This window comes from Triturus cristatus, chromosome 2_1 (genome assembly GCF_964204655.1).
Source record: "Triturus cristatus chromosome 2_1, aTriCri1.1, whole genome shotgun sequence".
NCBI classification, from domain to species: Eukaryota; Metazoa; Chordata; class Amphibia; order Caudata; family Salamandridae; genus Triturus; species Triturus cristatus.
In genome coordinates this window covers 366527201-366548003 of record NC_140581.1, presented here as the reverse complement: position 1 = coordinate 366548003, position 20803 = coordinate 366527201, and the positions used below count along the sequence as shown (strand labels likewise).

Below are 20803 nucleotides of genomic sequence, written 5' to 3'. Positions count from 1 at the left end.
TTTTGGGGCGCAAGGTGACCAGCCAATGCCCCTGTGCCCACTTTGGAAAGCGCGCAGCTACCCACAGCAGCTTCCCACAGGCCTCGGCCGGCCAGCAAAATTTGCATGTCCACGCCCACCGGCAGCGCCAATCAGGGCCCTGCTTTCGCTATGCTGCACCTTGCTCACACGGGGGCAAAGCCAGGGCTACAGCACTCACAGAAGGGCGATTGCCATGCCCACTTTGGGCCCAGAAGCAGAGATTTGGGGCTTTGGAAGCCTAAGAGCTGCCACTGAGGCCCCCTCTAGAGGTATGCAGTGACATGTTGCCTGGCTAGGCCCCAGTCGACTGCTTGTGGCTGAAAGCCAGGGACAAACAGGCCTGCAAGTGAGCAGGGGTTCTCGCCCCGAGCCCCTCACGAACGCTCCCAAACGCTGCAGACAGAACCCTCGCCGGGCAGAGCCCTCGCCGGGCCACGGCCTGGGGTCCTCAGCCAGAGTCTGGGCCTGGGAAGGCTAGGGCGAGGCAAGAGGCTGGCAGCCAGGCCACAGCCCCAGGGGGGGCGATGGAAAGGAGCAGACATGTCACCTGGCCAGGGCCTACTGCCCTGTCTCTGGATAGGTCCCCAGAGTGGGAGGCTGCAACTATCCCATCATTCCCCAGGCTCGGTACTTAGCATGTGATTCCCTCTTGCCCACGCCCCCCTCCAATCCAGCCGCAGCAGCCCAGAAAGACCACAGAAGACGAGAAAGGGTGCTCCAGACTCCTTTTTATTTTTTTTCCATTTTGTCTTTCTTGAAACCAGAGATCAGGGGAAAGCGCGAACGCAGTCCCCCACTACCAGAAATTATGCAGTCGAGTATCCCGCATTTGGGGACATCGCAGGGGTCAGCACATCCGAAGTGCAATGGATGAGCCTCACCCTGGGAGAACCACCTTCGTGATCATGGTGTCTCCCCTGCCAGGTAAGTATGAGTTGGAAGGGGACAGGGCGAGGGCGGGCCGCTGGGCATCTCCCCGCAGGGCGAGGGTGGCATTCACACAGGCTAGGCCTGAGGCCGGGCGAGGCAGAGCATGGGCATTTTGGGGCGCAAGGTGACCAGCCAAGGCCCCTGTGCCCACTTTGGAAAGCGCGCAGCTACCCACAGCAGCTTCCCACAGGCCTCGGCCGGCCAGCAAAATTTGCATGTCCACGCCCACCGGCAGCGCCAATCAGGGCCCTGCTTTCGCTATGCTGCACCTTGCTCACACGGGGTTAAAGCCAGGGCTACAGCACTCACAGAAGGGCGATTGCCATGCCCACTTTGGGCCCAGAAGCAGAGATTTGGGGCTTTGGAAGCCTAAGAGCTGCCACTGAGGCCCCCTCTAGAGGTATGCAGTGACATGTTGCCTGGCTAGGCCCCAGTCGACTGCTTGTGGCTGAAAGCCAGGGACAAACAGGCCTGCAAGTGAGCAGGGGTTCTCGCCCCGAGCCCCTCACGAACGCTCCCAAACGCTGCAGACAGAACCCTCGCCGGGCAGAGCCCTCGCCGGGCCACGGCCTGGGGTCCTCAGCCAGAGTCTGGGCCTGGGAAGGCTAGGGCGAGGCAAGAGGCTGGCAGCCAGGCCACAGCCCCAGGGGGGGCGATGGAAAGGAGCAGACATGTCACCTGGCCAGGGCCTACTGCCCTGTCTCTGGATAGGTCCCCAGAGTGGGAGGCTGCAACTATCCCATCATTCCCCAGGCTCGGTACTTAGCATGTGATTCCCTCTTGCCCACGCCCCCCTCCAATCCAGCCGCAGCAGCCCAGAAAGACCACAGAAGACGAGAAAGGGTGCTCCAGACTCCTTTTTATTTTTTTTCCATTTTGTCTTTCTTGAAACCAGAGATCAGGGGAAAGCGCGAACGCAGTCCCCCACTACCAGAAATTATGCAGTCGAGTATCCCGCATTTGGGGACATCGCAGGGGTCAGCACATCCGAAGTGCAATGGATGGGCCTCACCCTGGGAGAACCACCTTCGTGATCATGGTGTCTCCCCTGCCAGGTAAGTATGAGTTGGAAGGGGACAGGGCGAGGGCGGGCCGCTGGGCATCTCCCCGCAGGGCGAGGGTGGCATTCACACAGGCTAGGCCTGAGGCCGGGCGAGGCAGAGCATGGGCATTTTGGGGCGCAAGGTGACCAGCCAAGGCCCCTGTGCCCACTTTGGAAAGCGCGCAGCTACCCACAGCAGCTTCCCACAGGCCTCGGCCGGCCAGCAAAATTTGCATGTCCACGCCCACCGGCAGCGCCAATCAGGGCCCTGCTTTCGCTATGCTGCACCTTGCTCACACGGGGGCAAAGCCAGGGCTACAGCAAGCACACCAGAGGGCTTGGCAGGCCGAAATCGGGCCCAACAGCAGATTTTTCAGGCCCTCCAAATTGTGCACAAGCAAAGGCTTTCGCAAGCACAACAGAGTGCTTGCCAGGTCGAAATCGGGCCCAGAAGCACGTTTCTAAGCCCTAAGCCAGCATCCCCCAGGCTTGTAAATTTGCATAACTAATTGGCCCTCGCCCACTCCCCATTCCAGCCAGCTTACAGCACCCTGGACGGACCACAAGAAACGTCAAAGGGTGCTCCAGACTCCTTTTTATTTTTTTTTCCTTTTTGTCTTTCTTGAAACCAGAGATCAGGGGAAAGCGCGAACGCAGTCCCCCACTACCAGAAATTATGCAGTCGAGTATCCCGCATTTGGGGACATCGCAGGGGTCAGCACATCCGAAGTGCAATGGATGAGCCTCACCCTGGGAGAACCACCTTCGTGATCATGGTGTCTCCCCTGCCAGGTAAGTATGAGTTGGAAGGGGACAGGGCGAGGGCGGGCCGCTGGGCATCTCCCCGCAGGGCGAGGGTGGCATTCACACAGGCAAGGCCTGAGGCCGGGCGAGGCAGAGCATGGGCATTTTGGGGCGCAAGGTGACCAGCCAATGCCCCTGTGCCCACTTTGGAAAGCGCGCAGCTACCCACAGCAGCTTCCCACAGGCCTCGGCCGGCCAGCAAAATTTGCATGTCCACGCCCACCGGCAGCGCCAATCAGGGCCCTGCTTTCGCTATGCTGCACCTTGCTCACACGGGGGCAAAGCCAGGGCTACAGCACTCACAGAAGGGCGATTGCCATGCCCACTTTGGGCCCAGAAGCAGAGATTTGGGGCTTTGGAAGCCTAAGAGCTGCCACTGAGGCCCCCTCTAGAGGTATGCAGTGACATGTTGCCTGGCTAGGCCCCAGTCGACTGCTTGTGGCTGAAAGCCAGGGACAAACAGGCCTGCAAGTGAGCAGGGGTTCTCGCCCCGAGCCCCTCACGAACGCTCCCAAACGCTGCAGACAGAACCCTCGCCGGGCAGAGCCCTCGCCGGGCCACGGCCTGGGGTCCTCAGCCAGAGTCTGGGCCTGGGAAGGCTAGGGCGAGGCAAGAGGCTGGCAGCCAGGCCACAGCCCCAGGGGGGGCGATGGAAAGGAGCAGACATGTCACCTGGCCAGGGCCTACTGCCCTGTCTCTGGATAGGTCCCCAGAGTGGGAGGCTGCAACTATCCCATCATTCCCCAGGCTCGGTACTTAGCATGTGATTCCCTCTTGCCCACGCCCCCCTCCAATCCAGCCGCAGCAGCCCAGAAAGACCACAGAAGACGAGAAAGGGTGCTCCAGACTCCTTTTTATTTTTTTTCCATTTTGTCTTTCTTGAAACCAGAGATCAGGGGAAAGCGCGAACGCAGTCCCCCACTACCAGAAATTATGCAGTCGAGTATCCCGCATTTGGGGACATCGCAGGGGTCAGCACATCCGAAGTGCAATGGATGAGCCTCACCCTGGGAGAACCACCTTCGTGATCATGGTGTCTCCCCTGCCAGGTAAGTATGAGTTGGAAGGGGACAGGGCGAGGGCGGGCCGCTGGGCATCTCCCCGCAGGGCGAGGGTGGCATTCACACAGGCTAGGCCTGAGGCCGGGCGAGGCAGAGCATGGGCATTTTGGGGCGCAAGGTGACCAGCCAAGGCCCCTGTGCCCACTTTGGAAAGCGCGCAGCTACCCACAGCAGCTTCCCACAGGCCTCGGCCGGCCAGCAAAATTTGCATGTCCACGCCCACCGGCAGCGCCAATCAGGGCCCTGCTTTCGCTATGCTGCACCTTGCTCACACGGGGGCAAAGCCAGGGCTACAGCAAGCACACCAGAGGGCTTGGCAGGCCGAAATCGGGCCCAACAGCAGATTTTTCAGGCCCTCCAAATTGTGCACAAGCAAAGGCTTTCGCAAGCACAACAGAGTGCTTGCCAGGTCGAAATCGGGCCCAGAAGCACGTTTCTAAGCCCTAAGCCAGCATCCCCCAGGCTTGTAAATTTGCATAACTAATTGGCCCTCGCCCACTCCCCATTCCAGCCAGCTTACAGCACCCTGGACGGACCACAAGAAACGTCAAAGGGTGCTCCAGACTCCTTTTTATTTTTTTTTCCTTTTTGTCTTTCTTGAAACCAGAGATCAGGGGAAAGCGCGAACGCAGTCCCCCACTACCAGAAATTATGCAGTCGAGTATCCCGCATTTGGGGACATCGCAGGGGTCAGCACATCCGAAGTGCAATGGATGAGCCTCACCCTGGGAGAACCACCTTCGTGATCATGGTGTCTCCCCTGCCAGGTAAGTATGAGTTGGAAGGGGACAGGGCGAGGGCGGGCCGCTGGGCATCTCCCCGCAGGGCGAGGGTGGCATTCACACAGGCTAGGCCTGAGGCCGGGCGAGGCAGAGCATGGGCATTTTGGGGCGCAAGGTGACCAGCCAAGGCCCCTGTGCCCACTTTGGAAAGCGCGCAGCTACCCACAGCAGCTTCCCACAGGCCTCGGCCGGCCAGCAAAATTTGCATGTCCACGCCCACCGGCAGCGCCAATCAGGGCCCTGCTTTCGCTATGCTGCACCTTGCTCACACGGGGGCAAAGCCAGGGCTACAGCAAGCACACCAGAGGGCTTGGCAGGCCGAAATCGGGCCCAACAGCAGATTTTTCAGGCCCTCCAAATTGTGCACAAGCAAAGGCTTTCGCAAGCACAACAGAGTGCTTGCCAGGTCGAAATCGGGCCCAGAAGCACGTTTCTAAGCCCTAAGCCAGCATCCCCCAGGCTTGTAAATTTGCATAACTAATTGGCCCTCGCCCACTCCCCATTCCAGCCAGCTTACAGCACCCTGGACGGACCACAAGAAACGTCAAAGGGTGCTCCAGACTCCTTTTTATTTTTTTTTCCTTTTTGTCTTTCTTGAAACCAGAGATCAGGGGAAAGCGCGAACGCAGTCCCCCACTACCAGAAATTATGCAGTCGAGTATCCCGCATTTGGGGACATCGCAGGGGTCAGCACATCCGAAGTGCAATGGATGAGCCTCACCCTGGGAGAACCACCTTCGTGATCATGGTGTCTCCCCTGCCAGGTAAGTATGAGTTGGAAGGGGACAGGGCGAGGGCGGGCCGCTGGGCATCTCCCCGCAGGGCGAGGGTGGCATTCACACAGGCAAGGCCTGAGGCCGGGCGAGGCAGAGCATGGGCATTTTGGGGCGCAAGGTGACCAGCCAATGCCCCTGTGCCCACTTTGGAAAGCGCGCAGCTACCCACAGCAGCTTCCCACAGGCCTCGGCCGGCCAGCAAAATTTGCATGTCCACGCCCACCGGCAGCGCCAATCAGGGCCCTGCTTTCGCTATGCTGCACCTTGCTCACACGGGGGCAAAGCCAGGGCTACAGCACTCACAGAAGGGCGATTGCCATGCCCACTTTGGGCCCAGAAGCAGAGATTTGGGGCTTTGGAAGCCTAAGAGCTGCCACTGAGGCCCCCTCTAGAGGTATGCAGTGACATGTTGCCTGGCTAGGCCCCAGTCGACTGCTTGTGGCTGAAAGCCAGGGACAAACAGGCCTGCAAGTGAGCAGGGGTTCTCGCCCCGAGCCCCTCACGAACGCTCCCAAACGCTGCAGACAGAACCCTCGCCGGGCAGAGCCCTCGCCGGGCCACGGCCTGGGGTCCTCAGCCAGAGTCTGGGCCTGGGAAGGCTAGGGCGAGGCAAGAGGCTGGCAGCCAGGCCACAGCCCCAGGGGGGGCGATGGAAAGGAGCAGACATGTCACCTGGCCAGGGCCTACTGCCCTGTCTCTGGATAGGTCCCCAGAGTGGGAGGCTGCAACTATCCCATCATTCCCCAGGCTCGGTACTTAGCATGTGATTCCCTCTTGCCCACGCCCCCCTCCAATCCAGCCGCAGCAGCCCAGAAAGACCACAGAAGACGAGAAAGGGTGCTCCAGACTCCTTTTTATTTTTTTTCCATTTTGTCTTTCTTGAAACCAGAGATCAGGGGAAAGCGCGAACGCAGTCCCCCACTACCAGAAATTATGCAGTCGAGTATCCCGCATTTGGGGACATCGCAGGGGTCAGCACATCCGAAGTGCAATGGATGAGCCTCACCCTGGGAGAACCACCTTCGTGATCATGGTGTCTCCCCTGCCAGGTAAGTATGAGTTGGAAGGGGACAGGGCGAGGGCGGGCCGCTGGGCATCTCCCCGCAGGGCGAGGGTGGCATTCACACAGGCTAGGCCTGAGGCCGGGCGAGGCAGAGCATGGGCATTTTGGGGCGCAAGGTGACCAGCCAAGGCCCCTGTGCCCACTTTGGAAAGCGCGCAGCTACCCACAGCAGCTTCCCACAGGCCTCGGCCGGCCAGCAAAATTTGCATGTCCACGCCCACCGGCAGCGCCAATCAGGGCCCTGCTTTCGCTATGCTGCACCTTGCTCACACGGGGTTAAAGCCAGGGCTACAGCACTCACAGAAGGGCGATTGCCATGCCCACTTTGGGCCCAGAAGCAGAGATTTGGGGCTTTGGAAGCCTAAGAGCTGCCACTGAGGCCCCCTCTAGAGGTATGCAGTGACATGTTGCCTGGCTAGGCCCCAGTCGACTGCTTGTGGCTGAAAGCCAGGGACAAACAGGCCTGCAAGTGAGCAGGGGTTCTCGCCCCGAGCCCCTCACGAACGCTCCCAAACGCTGCAGACAGAACCCTCGCCGGGCAGAGCCCTCGCCGGGCCACGGCCTGGGGTCCTCAGCCAGAGTCTGGGCCTGGGAAGGCTAGGGCGAGGCAAGAGGCTGGCAGCCAGGCCACAGCCCCAGGGGGGGCGATGGAAAGGAGCAGACATGTCACCTGGCCAGGGCCTACTGCCCTGTCTCTGGATAGGTCCCCAGAGTGGGAGGCTGCAACTATCCCATCATTCCCCAGGCTCGGTACTTAGCATGTGATTCCCTCTTGCCCACGCCCCCCTCCAATCCAGCCGCAGCAGCCCAGAAAGACCACAGAAGACGAGAAAGGGTGCTCCAGACTCCTTTTTATTTTTTTTCCATTTTGTCTTTCTTGAAACCAGAGATCAGGGGAAAGCGCGAACGCAGTCCCCCACTACCAGAAATTATGCAGTCGAGTATCCCGCATTTGGGGACATCGCAGGGGTCAGCACATCCGAAGTGCAATGGATGAGCCTCACCCTGGGAGAACCACCTTCGTGATCATGGTGTCTCCCCTGCCAGGTAAGTATGAGTTGGAAGGGGACAGGGCGAGGGCGGGCCGCTGGGCATCTCCCCGCAGGGCGAGGGTGGCATTCACACAGGCTAGGCCTGAGGCCGGGCGAGGCAGAGCATGGGCATTTTGGGGCGCAAGGTGACCAGCCAAGGCCCCTGTGCCCACTTTGGAAAGCGCGCAGCTACCCACAGCAGCTTCCCACAGGCCTCGGCCGGCCAGCAAAATTTGCATGTCCACGCCCACCGGCAGCGCCAATCAGGGCCCTGCTTTCGCTATGCTGCACCTTGCTCACACGGGGGCAAAGCCAGGGCTACAGCACTCACAGAAGGGCGATTGCCATGCCCACTTTGGGCCCAGAAGCAGAGATTTGGGGCTTTGGAAGCCTAAGAGCTGCCACTGAGGCCCCCTCTAGAGGTATGCAGTGACATGTTGCCTGGCTAGGCCCCAGTCGACTGCTTGTGGCTGAAAGCCAGGGACAAACAGGCCTGCAAGTGAGCAGGGGTTCTCGCCCCGAGCCCCTCACGAACGCTCCCAAACGCTGCAGACAGAACCCTCGCCGGGCAGAGCCCTCGCCGGGCCACGGCCTGGGGTCCTCAGCCAGAGTCTGGGCCTGGGAAGGCTAGGGCGAGGCAAGAGGCTGGCAGCCAGGCCACAGCCCCAGGGGGGGCGATGGAAAGGAGCAGACATGTCACCTGGCCAGGGCCTACTGCCCTGTCTCTGGATAGGTCCCCAGAGTGGGAGGCTGCAACTATCCCATCATTCCCCAGGCTCGGTACTTAGCATGTGATTCCCTCTTGCCCACGCCCCCCTCCAATCCAGCCGCAGCAGCCCAGAAAGACCACAGAAGACGAGAAAGGGTGCTCCAGACTCCTTTTTATTTTTTTTCCATTTTGTCTTTCTTGAAACCAGAGATCAGGGGAAAGCGCGAACGCAGTCCCCCACTACCAGAAACTATGCAGTCGAGTATCCCGCATTTGGGGACATCGCAGGGGTCAGCACATCCGAAGTGCAATGGATGAGCCTCACCCTGGGAGAACCACCTTCGTGATCATGGTGTCTCCCCTGCCAGGTAAGTATGAGTTGGAAGGGGACAGGGCGAGGGCGGGCCGCTGGGCATCTCCCCGCAGGGCGAGGGTGGCATTCACACAGGCTAGGCCTGAGGCCGGGCGAGGCAGAGCATGGGCATTTTGGGGCGCAAGGTGACCAGCCAAGGCCCCTGTGCCCACTTTGGAAAGCGCGCAGCTACCCACAGCAGCTTCCCACAGGCCTCGGCCGGCCAGCAAAATTTGCATGTCCACGCCCACCGGCAGCGCCAATCAGGGCCCTGCTTTCGCTATGCTGCACCTTGCTCACACGGGGGCAAAGCCAGGGCTACAGCACTCACAGAAGGGCGATTGCCATGCCCACTTTGGGCCCAGAAGCAGAGATTTGGGGCTTTGGAAGCCTAAGAGCTGCCACTGAGGCCCCCTCTAGAGGTATGCAGTGACATGTTGCCTGGCTAGGCCCCAGTCGACTGCTTGTGGCTGAAAGCCAGGGACAAACAGGCCTGCAAGTGAGCAGGGGTTCTCGCCCCGAGCCCCTCACGAACGCTCCCAAACGCTGCAGACAGAACCCTCGCCGGGCAGAGCCCTCGCCGGGCCACGGCCTGGGGTCCTCAGCCAGAGTCTGGGCCTGGGAAGGCTAGGGCGAGGCAAGAGGCTGGCAGCCAGGCCACAGCCCCAGGGGGGGCGATGGAAAGGAGCAGACATGTCACCTGGCCAGGGCCTACTGCCCTGTCTCTGGATAGGTCCCCAGAGTGGGAGGCTGCAACTATCCCATCATTCCCCAGGCTCGGTACTTAGCATGTGATTCCCTCTTGCCCACGCCCCCCTCCAATCCAGCCGCAGCAGCCCAGAAAGACCACAGAAGACGAGAAAGGGTGCTCCAGACTCCTTTTTATTTTTTTTCCATTTTGTCTTTCTTGAAACCAGAGATCAGGGGAAAGCGCGAACGCAGTCCCCCACTACCAGAAATTATGCAGTCGAGTATCCCGCATTTGGGGACATCGCAGGGGTCAGCACATCCGAAGTGCAATGGATGAGCCTCACCCTGGGAGAACCACCTTCGTGATCATGGTGTCTCCCCTGCCAGGTAAGTATGAGTTGGAAGGGGACAGGGCGAGGGCGGGCCGCTGGGCATCTCCCCGCAGGGCGAGGGTGGCATTCACACAGGCTAGGCCTGAGGCCGGGCGAGGCAGAGCATGGGCATTTTGGGGCGCAAGGTGACCAGCCAAGGCCCCTGTGCCCACTTTGGAAAGCGCGCAGCTACCCACAGCAGCTTCCCACAGGCCTCGGCCGGCCAGCAAAATTTGCATGTCCACGCCCACCGGCAGCGCCAATCAGGGCCCTGCTTTCGCTATGCTGCACCTTGCTCACACGGGGGCAAAGCCAGGGCTACAGCAAGCACACCAGAGGGCTTGGCAGGCCGAAATCGGGCCCAACAGCAGATTTTTCAGGCCCTCCAAATTGTGCACAAGCAAAGGCTTTCGCAAGCACAACAGAGTGCTTGCCAGGTCGAAATCGGGCCCAGAAGCACGTTTCTAAGCCCTAAGCCAGCATCCCCCAGGCTTGTAAATTTGCATAACTAATTGGCCCTCGCCCACTCCCCATTCCAGCCAGCTTACAGCACCCTGGACGGACCACAAGAAACGTCAAAGGGTGCTCCAGACTCCTTTTTATTTTTTTTTCCTTTTTGTCTTTCTTGAAACCAGAGATCAGGGGAAAGCGCGAACGCAGTCCCCCACTACCAGAAATTATGCAGTCGAGTATCCCGCATTTGGGGACATCGCAGGGGTCAGCACATCCGAAGTGCAATGGATGAGCCTCACCCTGGGAGAACCACCTTCGTGATCATGGTGTCTCCCCTGCCAGGTAAGTATGAGTTGGAAGGGGACAGGGCGAGGGCGGGCCGCTGGGCATCTCCCCGCAGGGCGAGGGTGGCATTCACACAGGCAAGGCCTGAGGCCGGGCGAGGCAGAGCATGGGCATTTTGGGGCGCAAGGTGACCAGCCAATGCCCCTGTGCCCACTTTGGAAAGCGCGCAGCTACCCACAGCAGCTTCCCACAGGCCTCGGCCGGCCAGCAAAATTTGCATGTCCACGCCCACCGGCAGCGCCAATCAGGGCCCTGCTTTCGCTATGCTGCACCTTGCTCACACGGGGGCAAAGCCAGGGCTACAGCACTCACAGAAGGGCGATTGCCATGCCCACTTTGGGCCCAGAAGCAGAGATTTGGGGCTTTGGAAGCCTAAGAGCTGCCACTGAGGCCCCCTCTAGAGGTATGCAGTGACATGTTGCCTGGCTAGGCCCCAGTCGACTGCTTGTGGCTGAAAGCCAGGGACAAACATGCCTGCAAGTGAGCAGGGGTTCTCGCCCCGAGCCCCTCACGAACGCTCCCAAACGCTGCAGACAGAACCCTCGCCGGGCAGAGCCCTCGCCGGGCCACGGCCTGGGGTCCTCAGCCAGAGTCTGGGCCTGGGAAGGCTAGGGCGAGGCAAGAGGCTGGCAGCCAGGCCACAGCCCCAGGGGGGGCGATGGAAAGGAGCAGACATGTCACCTGGCCAGGGCCTACTGCCCTGTCTCTGGATAGGTCCCCAGAGTGGGAGGCTGCAACTATCCCATCATTCCCCAGGCTCGGTACTTAGCATGTGATTCCCTCTTGCCCACGCCCCCCTCCAATCCAGCCGCAGCAGCCCAGAAAGACCACAGAAGACGAGAAAGGGTGCTCCAGACTCCTTTTTATTTTTTTTCCATTTTGTCTTTCTTGAAACCAGAGATCAGGGGAAAGCGCGAACGCAGTCCCCCACTACCAGAAATTATGCAGTCGAGTATCCCGCATTTGGGGACATCGCAGGGGTCAGCACATCCGAAGTGCAATGGATGAGCCTCACCCTGGGAGAACCACCTTCGTGATCATGGTGTCTCCCCTGCCAGGTAAGTATGAGTTGGAAGGGGACAGGGCGAGGGCGGGCCGCTGGGCATCTCCCCGCAGGGCGAGGGTGGCATTCACACAGGCTAGGCCTGAGGCCGGGCGAGGCAGAGCATGGGCATTTTGGGGCGCAAGGTGACCAGCCAAGGCCCCTGTGCCCACTTTGGAAAGCGCGCAGCTACCCACAGCAGCTTCCCACAGGCCTCGGCCGGCCAGCAAAATTTGCATGTCCACGCCCACCGGCAGCGCCAATCAGGGCCCTGCTTTCGCTATGCTGCACCTTGCTCACACGGGGGCAAAGCCAGGGCTACAGCACTCACAGAAGGGCGATTGCCATGCCCACTTTGGGCCCAGAAGCAGAGATTTGGGGCTTTGGAAGCCTAAGAGCTGCCACTGAGGCCCCCTCTAGAGGTATGCAGTGACATGTTGCCTGGCTAGGCCCCAGTCGACTGCTTGTGGCTGAAAGCCAGGGACAAACAGGCCTGCAAGTGAGCAGGGGTTCTCGCCCCGAGCCCCTCACGAACGCTCCCAAACGCTGCAGACAGAACCCTCGCCGGGCAGAGCCCTCGCCGGGCCACGGCCTGGGGTCCTCAGCCAGAGTCTGGGCCTGGGAAGGCTAGGGCGAGGCAAGAGGCTGGCAGCCAGGCCACAGCCCCAGGGGGGGCGATGGAAAGGAGCAGACATGTCACCTGGCCAGGGCCTACTGCCCTGTCTCTGGATAGGTCCCCAGAGTGGGAGGCTGCAACTATCCCATCATTCCCCAGGCTCGGTACTTAGCATGTGATTCCCTCTTGCCCACGCCCCCCTCCAATCCAGCCGCAGCAGCCCAGAAAGACCACAGAAGACGAGAAAGGGTGCTCCAGACTCCTTTTTATTTTTTTTCCATTTTGTCTTTCTTGAAACCAGAGATCAGGGGAAAGCGCGAACGCAGTCCCCCACTACCAGAAATTATGCAGTCGAGTATCCCGCATTTGGGGACATCGCAGGGGTCAGCACATCCGAAGTGCAATGGATGAGCCTCACCCTGGGAGAACCACCTTCGTGATCATGGTGTCTCCCCTGCCAGGTAAGTATGAGTTGGAAGGGGACAGGGCGAGGGCGGGCCGCTGGGCATCTCCCCGCAGGGCGAGGGTGGCATTCACACAGGCTAGGCCTGAGGCCGGGCGAGGCAGAGCATGGGCATTTTGGGGCGCAAGGTGACCAGCCAAGGCCCCTGTGCCCACTTTGGAAAGCGCGCAGCTACCCACAGCAGCTTCCCACAGGCCTCGGCCGGCCAGCAAAATTTGCATGTCCACGCCCACCGGCAGCGCCAATCAGGGCCCTGCTTTCGCTATGCTGCACCTTGCTCACACGGGGGCAAAGCCAGGGCTACAGCAAGCACACCAGAGGGCTTGGCAGGCCGAAATCGGGCCCAACAGCAGATTTTTCAGGCCCTCCAAATTGTGCACAAGCAAAGGCTTTCGCAAGCACAACAGAGTGCTTGCCAGGTCGAAATCGGGCCCAGAAGCACGTTTCTAAGCCCTAAGCCAGCATCCCCCAGGCTTGTAAATTTGCATAACTAATTGGCCCTCGCCCACTCCCCATTCCAGCCAGCTTACAGCACCCTGGACGGACCACAAGAAACGTCAAAGGGTGCTCCAGACTCCTTTTTATTTTTTTTTCCTTTTTGTCTTTCTTGAAACCAGAGATCAGGGGAAAGCGCGAACGCAGTCCCCCACTACCAGAAATTATGCAGTCGAGTATCCCGCATTTGGGGACATCGCAGGGGTCAGCACATCCGAAGTGCAATGGATGAGCCTCACCCTGGGAGAACCACCTTCGTGATCATGGTGTCTCCCCTGCCAGGTAAGTATGAGTTGGAAGGGGACAGGGCGAGGGCGGGCCGCTGGGCATCTCCCCGCAGGGCGAGGGTGGCATTCACACAGGCTAGGCCTGAGGCCGGGCGAGGCAGAGCATGGGCATTTTGGGGCGCAAGGTGACCAGCCAAGGCCCCTGTGCCCACTTTGGAAAGCGCGCAGCTACCCACAGCAGCTTCCCACAGGCCTCGGCCGGCCAGCAAAATTTGCATGTCCACGCCCACCGGCAGCGCCAATCAGGGCCCTGCTTTCGCTATGCTGCACCTTGCTCACACGGGGGCAAAGCCAGGGCTACAGCACTCACAGAAGGGCGATTGCCATGCCCACTTTGGGCCCAGAAGCAGAGATTTGGGGCTTTGGAAGCCTAAGAGCTGCCACTGAGGCCCCCTCTAGAGGTATGCAGTGACATGTTGCCTGGCTAGGCCCCAGTCGACTGCTTGTGGCTGAAAGCCAGGGACAAACAGGCCTGCAAGTGAGCAGGGGTTCTCGCCCCGAGCCCCTCACGAACGCTCCCAAACGCTGCAGACAGAACCCTCGCCGGGCAGAGCCCTCGCCGGGCCACGGCCTGGGGTCCTCAGCCAGAGTCTGGGCCTGGGAAGGCTAGGGCGAGGCAAGAGGCTGGCAGCCAGGCCACAGCCCCAGGGGGGGCGATGGAAAGGAGCAGACATGTCACCTGGCCAGGGCCTACTGCCCTGTCTCTGGATAGGTCCCCAGAGTGGGAGGCTGCAACTATCCCATCATTCCCCAGGCTCGGTACTTAGCATGTGATTCCCTCTTGCCCACGCCCCCCTCCAATCCAGCCGCAGCAGCCCAGAAAGACCACAGAAGACGAGAAAGGGTGCTCCAGACTCCTTTTTATTTTTTTTCCATTTTGTCTTTCTTGAAACCAGAGATCAGGGGAAAGCGCGAACGCAGTCCCCCACTACCAGAAATTATGCAGTCGAGTATCCCGCATTTGGGGACATCGCAGGGGTCAGCACATCCGAAGTGCAATGGATGAGCCTCACCCTGGGAGAACCACCTTCGTGATCATGGTGTCTCCCCTGCCAGGTAAGTATGAGTTGGAAGGGGACAGGGCGAGGGCGGGCCGCTGGGCATCTCCCCGCAGGGCGAGGGTGGCATTCACACAGGCTAGGCCTGAGGCCGGGCGAGGCAGAGCATGGGCATTTTGGGGCGCAAGGTGACCAGCCAAGGCCCCTGTGCCCACTTTGGAAAGCGCGCAGCTACCCACAGCAGCTTCCCACAGGCCTCGGCCGGCCAGCAAAATTTGCATGTCCACGCCCACCGGCAGCGCCAATCAGGGCCCTGCTTTCGCTATGCTGCACCTTGCTCACACGGGGGCAAAGCCAGGGCTACAGCACTCACAGAAGGGCGATTGCCATGCCCACTTTGGGCCCAGAAGCAGAGATTTGGGGCTTTGGAAGCCTAAGAGCTGCCACTGAGGCCCCCTCTAGAGGTATGCAGTGACATGTTGCCTGGCTAGGCCCCAGTCGACTGCTTGTGGCTGAAAGCCAGGGACAAACAGGCCTGCAAGTGAGCAGGGGTTCTCGCCCCGAGCCCCTCACGAACGCTCCCAAACGCTGCAGACAGAACCCTCGCCGGGCAGAGCCCTCGCCGGGCCACGGCCTGGGGTCCTCAGCCAGAGTCTGGGCCTGGGAAGGCTAGGGCGAGGCAAGAGGCTGGCAGCCAGGCCACAGCCCCAGGGGGGGCGATGGAAAGGAGCAGACATGTCACCTGGCCAGGGCCTACTGCCCTGTCTCTGGATAGGTCCCCAGAGTGGGAGGCTGCAACTATCCCATCATTCCCCAGGCTCGGTACTTAGCATGTGATTCCCTCTTGCCCACGCCCCCCTCCAATCCAGCCGCAGCAGCCCAGAAAGACCACAGAAGACGAGAAAGGGTGCTCCAGACTCCTTTTTATTTTTTTTCCATTTTGTCTTTCTTGAAACCAGAGATCAGGGGAAAGCGCGAAAGCAGTCCCCCACTACCAGAAATTATGCAGTCGAGTATCCCGCATTTGGGGACATCGCAGGGGTCAGCACATCCGAAGTGCAATGGATGAGCCTCACCCTGGGAGAACCACCTTCGTGATCATGGTGTCTCCCCTGCCAGGTAAGTATGAGTTGGAAGGGGACAGGGCGAGGGCGGGCCGCTGGGCATCTCCCCGCAGGGCGAGGGTGGCATTCACACAGGCTAGGCCTGAGGCCGGGCGAGGCAGAGCATGGGCATTTTGGGGCGCAAGGTGACCAGCCAAGGCCCCTGTGCCCACTTTGGAAAGCGCGCAGCTACCCACAGCAGCTTCCCACAGGCCTCGGCCGGCCAGCAAAATTTGCATGTCCACGCCCACCGGCAGCGCCAATCAGGGCCCTGCTTTCGCTATGCTGCACCTTGCTCACACGGGGGCAAAGCCAGGGCTACAGCAAGCACACCAGAGGGCTTGGCAGGCCGAAATCGGGCCCAACAGCAGATTTTTCAGGCCCTCCAAATTGTGCACAAGCAAAGGCTTTCGCAAGCACAACAGAGTGCTTGCCAGGTCGAAATCGGGCCCAGAAGCACGTTTCTAAGCCCTAAGCCAGCATCCCCCAGGCTTGTAAATTTGCATAACTAATTGGCCCTCGCCCACTCCCCATTCCAGCCAGCTTACAGCACCCTGGACGGACCACAAGAAACGTCAAAGGGTGCTCCAGACTCCTTTTTTTTATTTTTTTTTCCTTTTTGTCTTTCTTGAAACCAGAGATCAGGGGAAAGCGCGAACGCAGTCCCCCACTACCAGAAATTATGCAGTCGAGTATCCCGCATTTGGGGACATCGCAGGGGTCAGCACATCCGAAGTGCAATGGATGAGCCTCACCCTGGGAGAACCACCTTCGTGATCATGGTGTCTCCCCTGCCAGGTAAGTATGAGTTGGAAGGGGACAGGGCGAGGGCGGGCCGCTGGGCATCTCCCCGCAGGGCGAGGGTGGCATTCACACAGGCTAGGCCTGAGGCCGGGCGAGGCAGAGCATGGGCATTTTGGGGCGCAAGGTGACCAGCCAAGGCCCCTGTGCCCACTTTGGAAAGCGCGCAGCTACCCACAGCAGCTTCCCACAGGCCTCGGCCGGCCAGCAAAATTTGCATGTCCACGCCCACCGGCAGCGCCAATCAGGGCCCTGCTTTCGCTATGCTGCACCTTGCTCACACGGGGGCAAAGCCAGGGCTACAGCAAGCACACCAGAGGGCTTGGCAGGCCGAAATCGGGCCCAACAGCAGATTTTTCAGGCCCTCCAAATTGTGCACAAGCAAAGGCTTTCGCAAGCACAACAGAGTGCTTGCCAGGTCGAAATCGGGCCCAGAAGCACGTTTCTAAGCCCTAAGCCAGCATCCCCCAGGCTTGTAAATTTGCATAACTAATTGGCCCTCGCCCACTCCCCATTCCAGCCAGCTTACAGCACCCTGGACGGACCACAAGAAACGTCAAAGGGTGCTCCAGACTCCTTTTTATTTTTTTTTCCTTTTTGTCTTTCTTGAAACCAGAGATCAGGGGAAAGCGCGAACGCAGTCCCCCACTACCAGAAATTATGCAGTCGAGTATCCCGCATTTGGGGACATCGCAGGGGTCAGCACATCCGAAGTGCAATGGATGAGCCTCACCCTGGGAGAACCACCTTCGTGATCATGGTGTCTCCCCTGCCAGGTAAGTATGAGTTGGAAGGGGACAGGGCGAGGGCGGGCCGCTGGGCATCTCCCCGCAGGGCGAGGGTGGCATTCACACAGGCTAGGCCTGAGGCCGGGCGAGGCAGAGCATGGGCATTTTGGGGCGCAAGGTGACCAGCCAAGGCCCCTGTGCCCACTTTGGAAAGCGCGCAGCTACCCACAGCAGCTTCCCACAGGCCTCGGCCGGCCAGCAAAATTTGCATGTCCACGCCCACCGGCAGCGCCAATCAGGGCCCTGCTTTCGCTATGCTGCACCTTGCTCACACGGGGTTAAAGCCAGGGCTACAGCACTCACAGAAGGGCGATTGCCATGCCCACTTTGGGCCCAGAAGCAGAGATTTGGGGCTTTGGAAGCCTAAGAGCTGCCACTGAGGCCCCCTCTAGAGGTATGCAGTGACATGTTGCCTGGCTAGGCCCCAGTCGACTGCTTGTGGCTGAAAGCCAGGGACAAACAGGCCTGCAAGTGAGCAGGGGTTCTCGCCCCGAGCCCCTCACGAACGCTCCCAAACGCTGCAGACAGAACCCTCGCCGGGCAGAGCCCTCGCCGGGCCACGGCCTGGGGTCCTCAGCCAGAGTCTGGGCCTGGGAAGGCTAGGGCGAGGCAAGAGGCTGGCAGCCAGGCCACAGCCCCAGGGGGGGCGATGGAAAGGAGCAGACATGTCACCTGGCCAGGGCCTACTGCCCTGTCTCTGGATAGGTCCCCAGAGTGGGAGGCTGCAACTATCCCATCATTCCCCAGGCTCGGTACTTAGCATGTGATTCCCTCTTGCCCACGCCCCCCTCCAATCCAGCCGCAGCAGCCCAGAAAGACCACAGAAGACGAGAAAGGGTGCTCCAGACTCCTTTTTATTTTTTTTCCATTTTGTCTTTCTTGAAACCAGAGATCAGGGGAAAGCGCGAACGCAGTCCCCCACTACCAGAAATTATGCAGTCGAGTATCCCGCATTTGGGGACATCGCAGGGGTCAGCACATCCGAAGTGCAATGGATGAGCCTCACCCTGGGAGAACCACCTTCGTGATCATGGTGTCTCCCCTGCCAGGTAAGTATGAGTTGGAAGGGGACAGGGCGAGGGCGGGCCGCTGGGCATCTCCCCGCAGGGCGAGGGTGGCATTCACACAGGCTAGGCCTGAGGCCGGGCGAGGCAGAGCATGGGCATTTTGGGGCGCAAGGTGACCAGCCAAGGCCCCTGTGCCCACTTTGGAAAGCGCGCAGCTACCCACAGCAGCTTCCCACAGGCCTCGGCCGGCCAGCAAAATTTGCATGTCCACGCCCACCGGCAGCGCCAATCAGGGCCCTGCTTTCGCTATGCTGCACCTTGCTCACACGGGGGCAAAGCCAGGGCTACAGCAAGCACACCAGAGGGCTTGGCAGGCCGAAATCGGGCCCAACAGCAGATTTTTCAGGCCCTCCAAATTGTGCACAAGCAAAGGCTTTCGCAAGCACAACAGAGTGCTTGCCAGGTCGAAATCGGGCCCAGAAGCACGTTTCTAAGCCCTAAGCCAGCATCCCCCAGGCTTGTAAATTTGCATAACTAATTGGCCCTCGCCCACTCCCCATTCCAGCCAGCTTACAGCACCCTGGACGGACCACAAGAAACGTCAAAGGGTGCTCCAGACTCCTTTTTATTTTTTTTTCCTTTTTGTCTTTCTTGAAACCAGAGATCAGGGGAAAGCGCGAACGCAGTCCCCCACTACCAGAAATTATGCAGTCGAGTATCCCGCATTTGGGGACATCGCAGGGGTCAGCACATCCGAAGTGCAATGGATGAGCCTCACCCTGGGAGAACCACCTTCGTGATCATGGTGTCTCCCCTGCCAGGTAAGTATGAGTTGGAAGGGGACAGGGCGAGGGCGGGCCGCTGGGCATCTCCCCGCAGGGCGAGGGTGGCATTCACACAGGCTAGGCCTGAGGCCGGGCGAGGCAGAGCATGGGCATTTTGGGGCGCAAGGTGACCAGCCAAGGCCCCTGTGCCCACTTTGGAAAGCGCGCAGCTACCCACAGCAGCTTCCCACAGGCCTCGGCCGGCCAGCAAAATTTGCATGTCCACGCCCACCGGCAGCGCCAATCAGGGCCCTGCTTTCGCTATGCTGCACCTTGCTCACACGGGGGCAAAGCCAGGGCTACAGCAAGCACACCAGAGGGCTTGGCAGGCCGAAATCGGGCCCAACAGCAGATTTTTCAGGCCCTCCAAATTGTGCACAAGCAAAGGCTTTCGCAAGCACAACAGAGTGCTTGCCAGGTCGAAATCGGGCCCAGAAGCACGTTTCTAAGCCCTAAGCCAGCATCCCCCAGGCTTGTAAATTTGCATAACTAATTGGCCCTCGCCCACTCCCCATTCCAGCCAGCTTACAGCACCCTGGACGGACCACAAGAAACGTCAAAGGGTGCTCCAGACTCCTTTTTATTTTTTTTTCCTTTTTGTCTTTCTTGAAACCAGAGATCAGGGGAAAGCGCGAACGCAGTCCCCCACTACCAGAAATTATGCAGTCGAGTATCCCGCATTTGGGGACATCGCAGGGGTCAGCACATCCGAAGTGCAATGGATGAGCCTCACCCTGGGAGAACCACCTTCGTGATCATGGTGTCTCCCCTGCCAGGTAAGTATGAGTTGGAAGGGGACAGGGCGAGGGCGGGCCGCTGGGCATCTCCCCGCAGGGCGAGGGTGGCATTCACACAGGCTAGGCCTGAGGCCGGGCGAGGCAGAGCATGGGCATTTTGGGGCGCAAGGTGACCAGCCAAGGCCCCTGTGCCCACTTTGGAAAGCGCGCAGCTACCCACAGCAGCTTCCCACAGGCCTCGGCCGGCCAGCAAAATTTGCATGTCCACGCCCACCGGCAGCGCCAATCAGGGCCCTGCTTTCGCTATGCTGCACCTTGCTCACACGGGGGCAAAGCCAGGGCTACAGCAAGCACACCAGAGGGCTTGGCAGGCCGAAATCGGGCCCAACAGCAGATTTTTCAGGCCCTCCAAATTGTGCACAAGCAAAGGCTTTCGCAAGCACAACAGAGTGCTTGCCAGGTCGAAATCGGGCCCAGAAGCACGTTTCTAAGCCCTAAGCCAGCATCCCCCAGGCTTGTAAATTTGCATAACTAATTGGCCCTCGCCCACTCCCCATTCCAGCCAGTTTACAGCACCCTGGACGGACCACAAGAAACGTCAAAGGGTGCTCCAGACTCCTTTTTATTTTTTTTTCCTTTTTGTCTTTCTTGAAACCAGAGATCAGGGGAAAGCGCGAACGCAGTCCCCCACTACCAGAAATTATGCAGTCGAGTATCCCGCATTTGGGGACATCGCAGGGGTCAGCACATCCGAAGTGCAATGGATGAGCCTCACCCTGGGAGAACCACCTTCGTGATCATGGTGTCTCCCCTGCCAGGTAAGTATGAGTTGGAAGGGGACAGGGCGAGGGCGGGCCGCTGGGCATCTCCCCGCAGGGCGAGGGTGGCATTCACACAGGCTAGGCCTGAGGCCGGGCGAGGCAGAGCATGGGCATTTTGGGGCGCAAGGTGACCAGCCAAGGCCCCTGTGCCCACTTTGGAAAGCGCGCAGCTACCCACAGCAGCTTCCCACAGGCCTCGGCCGGCCAGCAAAATTTGCATGTCCACGCCCACCGGCAGCGCCAATCAGGGCCCTGCTTTCGCTATGCTGCACCTTGCTCACACGGGGGCAAAGCCAGGGCTACAGCACTCACAGAAGGGCGATTGCCATGCCCACTTTGGGCCCAGAAGCAGAGATTTGGGGCTTTGGAAGCCTAAGAGCTGCCACTGAGG

At 59.9% G+C, this 20803-nt stretch overlaps 22 non-coding genes across 22 annotated transcripts; all 22 read right to left on the bottom strand.

Moving 5' to 3' along the window:
• Window positions 1-789: 789 nt before the first annotated feature.
• LOC146865258 (U1 spliceosomal RNA) lies at window positions 790-953 on the bottom strand. The gene has a single exon (XR_014977286.1). It is a non-coding gene; the product is annotated as a U1 spliceosomal RNA (small nuclear RNA).
• Window positions 954-1850: 897 nt separating this feature from the next.
• LOC146865257 (U1 spliceosomal RNA) lies at window positions 1851-2014 on the bottom strand. Its single transcript, XR_014977327.1, has one exon. It is a non-coding gene; the product is annotated as a U1 spliceosomal RNA (small nuclear RNA).
• Window positions 2015-2629: 615 nt separating this feature from the next.
• Window positions 2630-2793, bottom strand: LOC146865256 (U1 spliceosomal RNA). The gene has a single exon (XR_014977285.1). It is a non-coding gene; the product is annotated as a U1 spliceosomal RNA (small nuclear RNA).
• An 897-nt stretch (window positions 2794-3690) lies between these two features.
• LOC146865255 (U1 spliceosomal RNA) lies at window positions 3691-3854 on the bottom strand. The gene has a single exon (XR_014977284.1). It is a non-coding gene; the product is annotated as a U1 spliceosomal RNA (small nuclear RNA).
• Window positions 3855-4469: 615 nt separating this feature from the next.
• LOC146865254 (U1 spliceosomal RNA) lies at window positions 4470-4633 on the bottom strand. Its single transcript, XR_014977283.1, has one exon. It is a non-coding gene; the product is annotated as a U1 spliceosomal RNA (small nuclear RNA).
• Window positions 4634-5248: 615 nt separating this feature from the next.
• LOC146865253 (U1 spliceosomal RNA) lies at window positions 5249-5412 on the bottom strand. Its single transcript, XR_014977282.1, has one exon. It is a non-coding gene; the product is annotated as a U1 spliceosomal RNA (small nuclear RNA).
• Window positions 5413-6309: 897 nt separating this feature from the next.
• LOC146865252 (U1 spliceosomal RNA) lies at window positions 6310-6473 on the bottom strand. Its single transcript, XR_014977281.1, has one exon. It is a non-coding gene; the product is annotated as a U1 spliceosomal RNA (small nuclear RNA).
• Window positions 6474-7370: 897 nt separating this feature from the next.
• Window positions 7371-7534, bottom strand: LOC146865251 (U1 spliceosomal RNA). The gene has a single exon (XR_014977280.1). It is a non-coding gene; the product is annotated as a U1 spliceosomal RNA (small nuclear RNA).
• Window positions 7535-8431: 897 nt separating this feature from the next.
• Window positions 8432-8595, bottom strand: LOC146865250 (U1 spliceosomal RNA). The gene has a single exon (XR_014977353.1). It is a non-coding gene; the product is annotated as a U1 spliceosomal RNA (small nuclear RNA).
• An 897-nt stretch (window positions 8596-9492) lies between these two features.
• Window positions 9493-9656, bottom strand: LOC146865249 (U1 spliceosomal RNA). The gene has a single exon (XR_014977278.1). It is a non-coding gene; the product is annotated as a U1 spliceosomal RNA (small nuclear RNA).
• A 615-nt stretch (window positions 9657-10271) lies between these two features.
• LOC146865248 (U1 spliceosomal RNA) lies at window positions 10272-10435 on the bottom strand. Its single transcript, XR_014977277.1, has one exon. It is a non-coding gene; the product is annotated as a U1 spliceosomal RNA (small nuclear RNA).
• An 897-nt stretch (window positions 10436-11332) lies between these two features.
• On the bottom strand, window positions 11333-11496 carry LOC146865247 (U1 spliceosomal RNA). Its single transcript, XR_014977276.1, has one exon. It is a non-coding gene; the product is annotated as a U1 spliceosomal RNA (small nuclear RNA).
• An 897-nt stretch (window positions 11497-12393) lies between these two features.
• LOC146865246 (U1 spliceosomal RNA) lies at window positions 12394-12557 on the bottom strand. Its single transcript, XR_014977275.1, has one exon. It is a non-coding gene; the product is annotated as a U1 spliceosomal RNA (small nuclear RNA).
• Window positions 12558-13172: 615 nt separating this feature from the next.
• LOC146865245 (U1 spliceosomal RNA) lies at window positions 13173-13336 on the bottom strand. Its single transcript, XR_014977274.1, has one exon. It is a non-coding gene; the product is annotated as a U1 spliceosomal RNA (small nuclear RNA).
• An 897-nt stretch (window positions 13337-14233) lies between these two features.
• On the bottom strand, window positions 14234-14397 carry LOC146865244 (U1 spliceosomal RNA). The gene has a single exon (XR_014977273.1). It is a non-coding gene; the product is annotated as a U1 spliceosomal RNA (small nuclear RNA).
• Window positions 14398-15294: 897 nt separating this feature from the next.
• On the bottom strand, window positions 15295-15458 carry LOC146865243 (U1 spliceosomal RNA). The gene has a single exon (XR_014977430.1). It is a non-coding gene; the product is annotated as a U1 spliceosomal RNA (small nuclear RNA).
• A 618-nt stretch (window positions 15459-16076) lies between these two features.
• Window positions 16077-16240, bottom strand: LOC146865242 (U1 spliceosomal RNA). The gene has a single exon (XR_014977272.1). It is a non-coding gene; the product is annotated as a U1 spliceosomal RNA (small nuclear RNA).
• Window positions 16241-16855: 615 nt separating this feature from the next.
• LOC146865241 (U1 spliceosomal RNA) lies at window positions 16856-17019 on the bottom strand. Its single transcript, XR_014977271.1, has one exon. It is a non-coding gene; the product is annotated as a U1 spliceosomal RNA (small nuclear RNA).
• An 897-nt stretch (window positions 17020-17916) lies between these two features.
• On the bottom strand, window positions 17917-18080 carry LOC146865240 (U1 spliceosomal RNA). Its single transcript, XR_014977270.1, has one exon. It is a non-coding gene; the product is annotated as a U1 spliceosomal RNA (small nuclear RNA).
• Window positions 18081-18695: 615 nt separating this feature from the next.
• LOC146865239 (U1 spliceosomal RNA) lies at window positions 18696-18859 on the bottom strand. Its single transcript, XR_014977269.1, has one exon. It is a non-coding gene; the product is annotated as a U1 spliceosomal RNA (small nuclear RNA).
• A 615-nt stretch (window positions 18860-19474) lies between these two features.
• On the bottom strand, window positions 19475-19638 carry LOC146865238 (U1 spliceosomal RNA). Its single transcript, XR_014977267.1, has one exon. It is a non-coding gene; the product is annotated as a U1 spliceosomal RNA (small nuclear RNA).
• A 615-nt stretch (window positions 19639-20253) lies between these two features.
• Window positions 20254-20417, bottom strand: LOC146865237 (U1 spliceosomal RNA). The gene has a single exon (XR_014977266.1). It is a non-coding gene; the product is annotated as a U1 spliceosomal RNA (small nuclear RNA).
• Window positions 20418-20803: the final 386 nt, after the last annotated feature.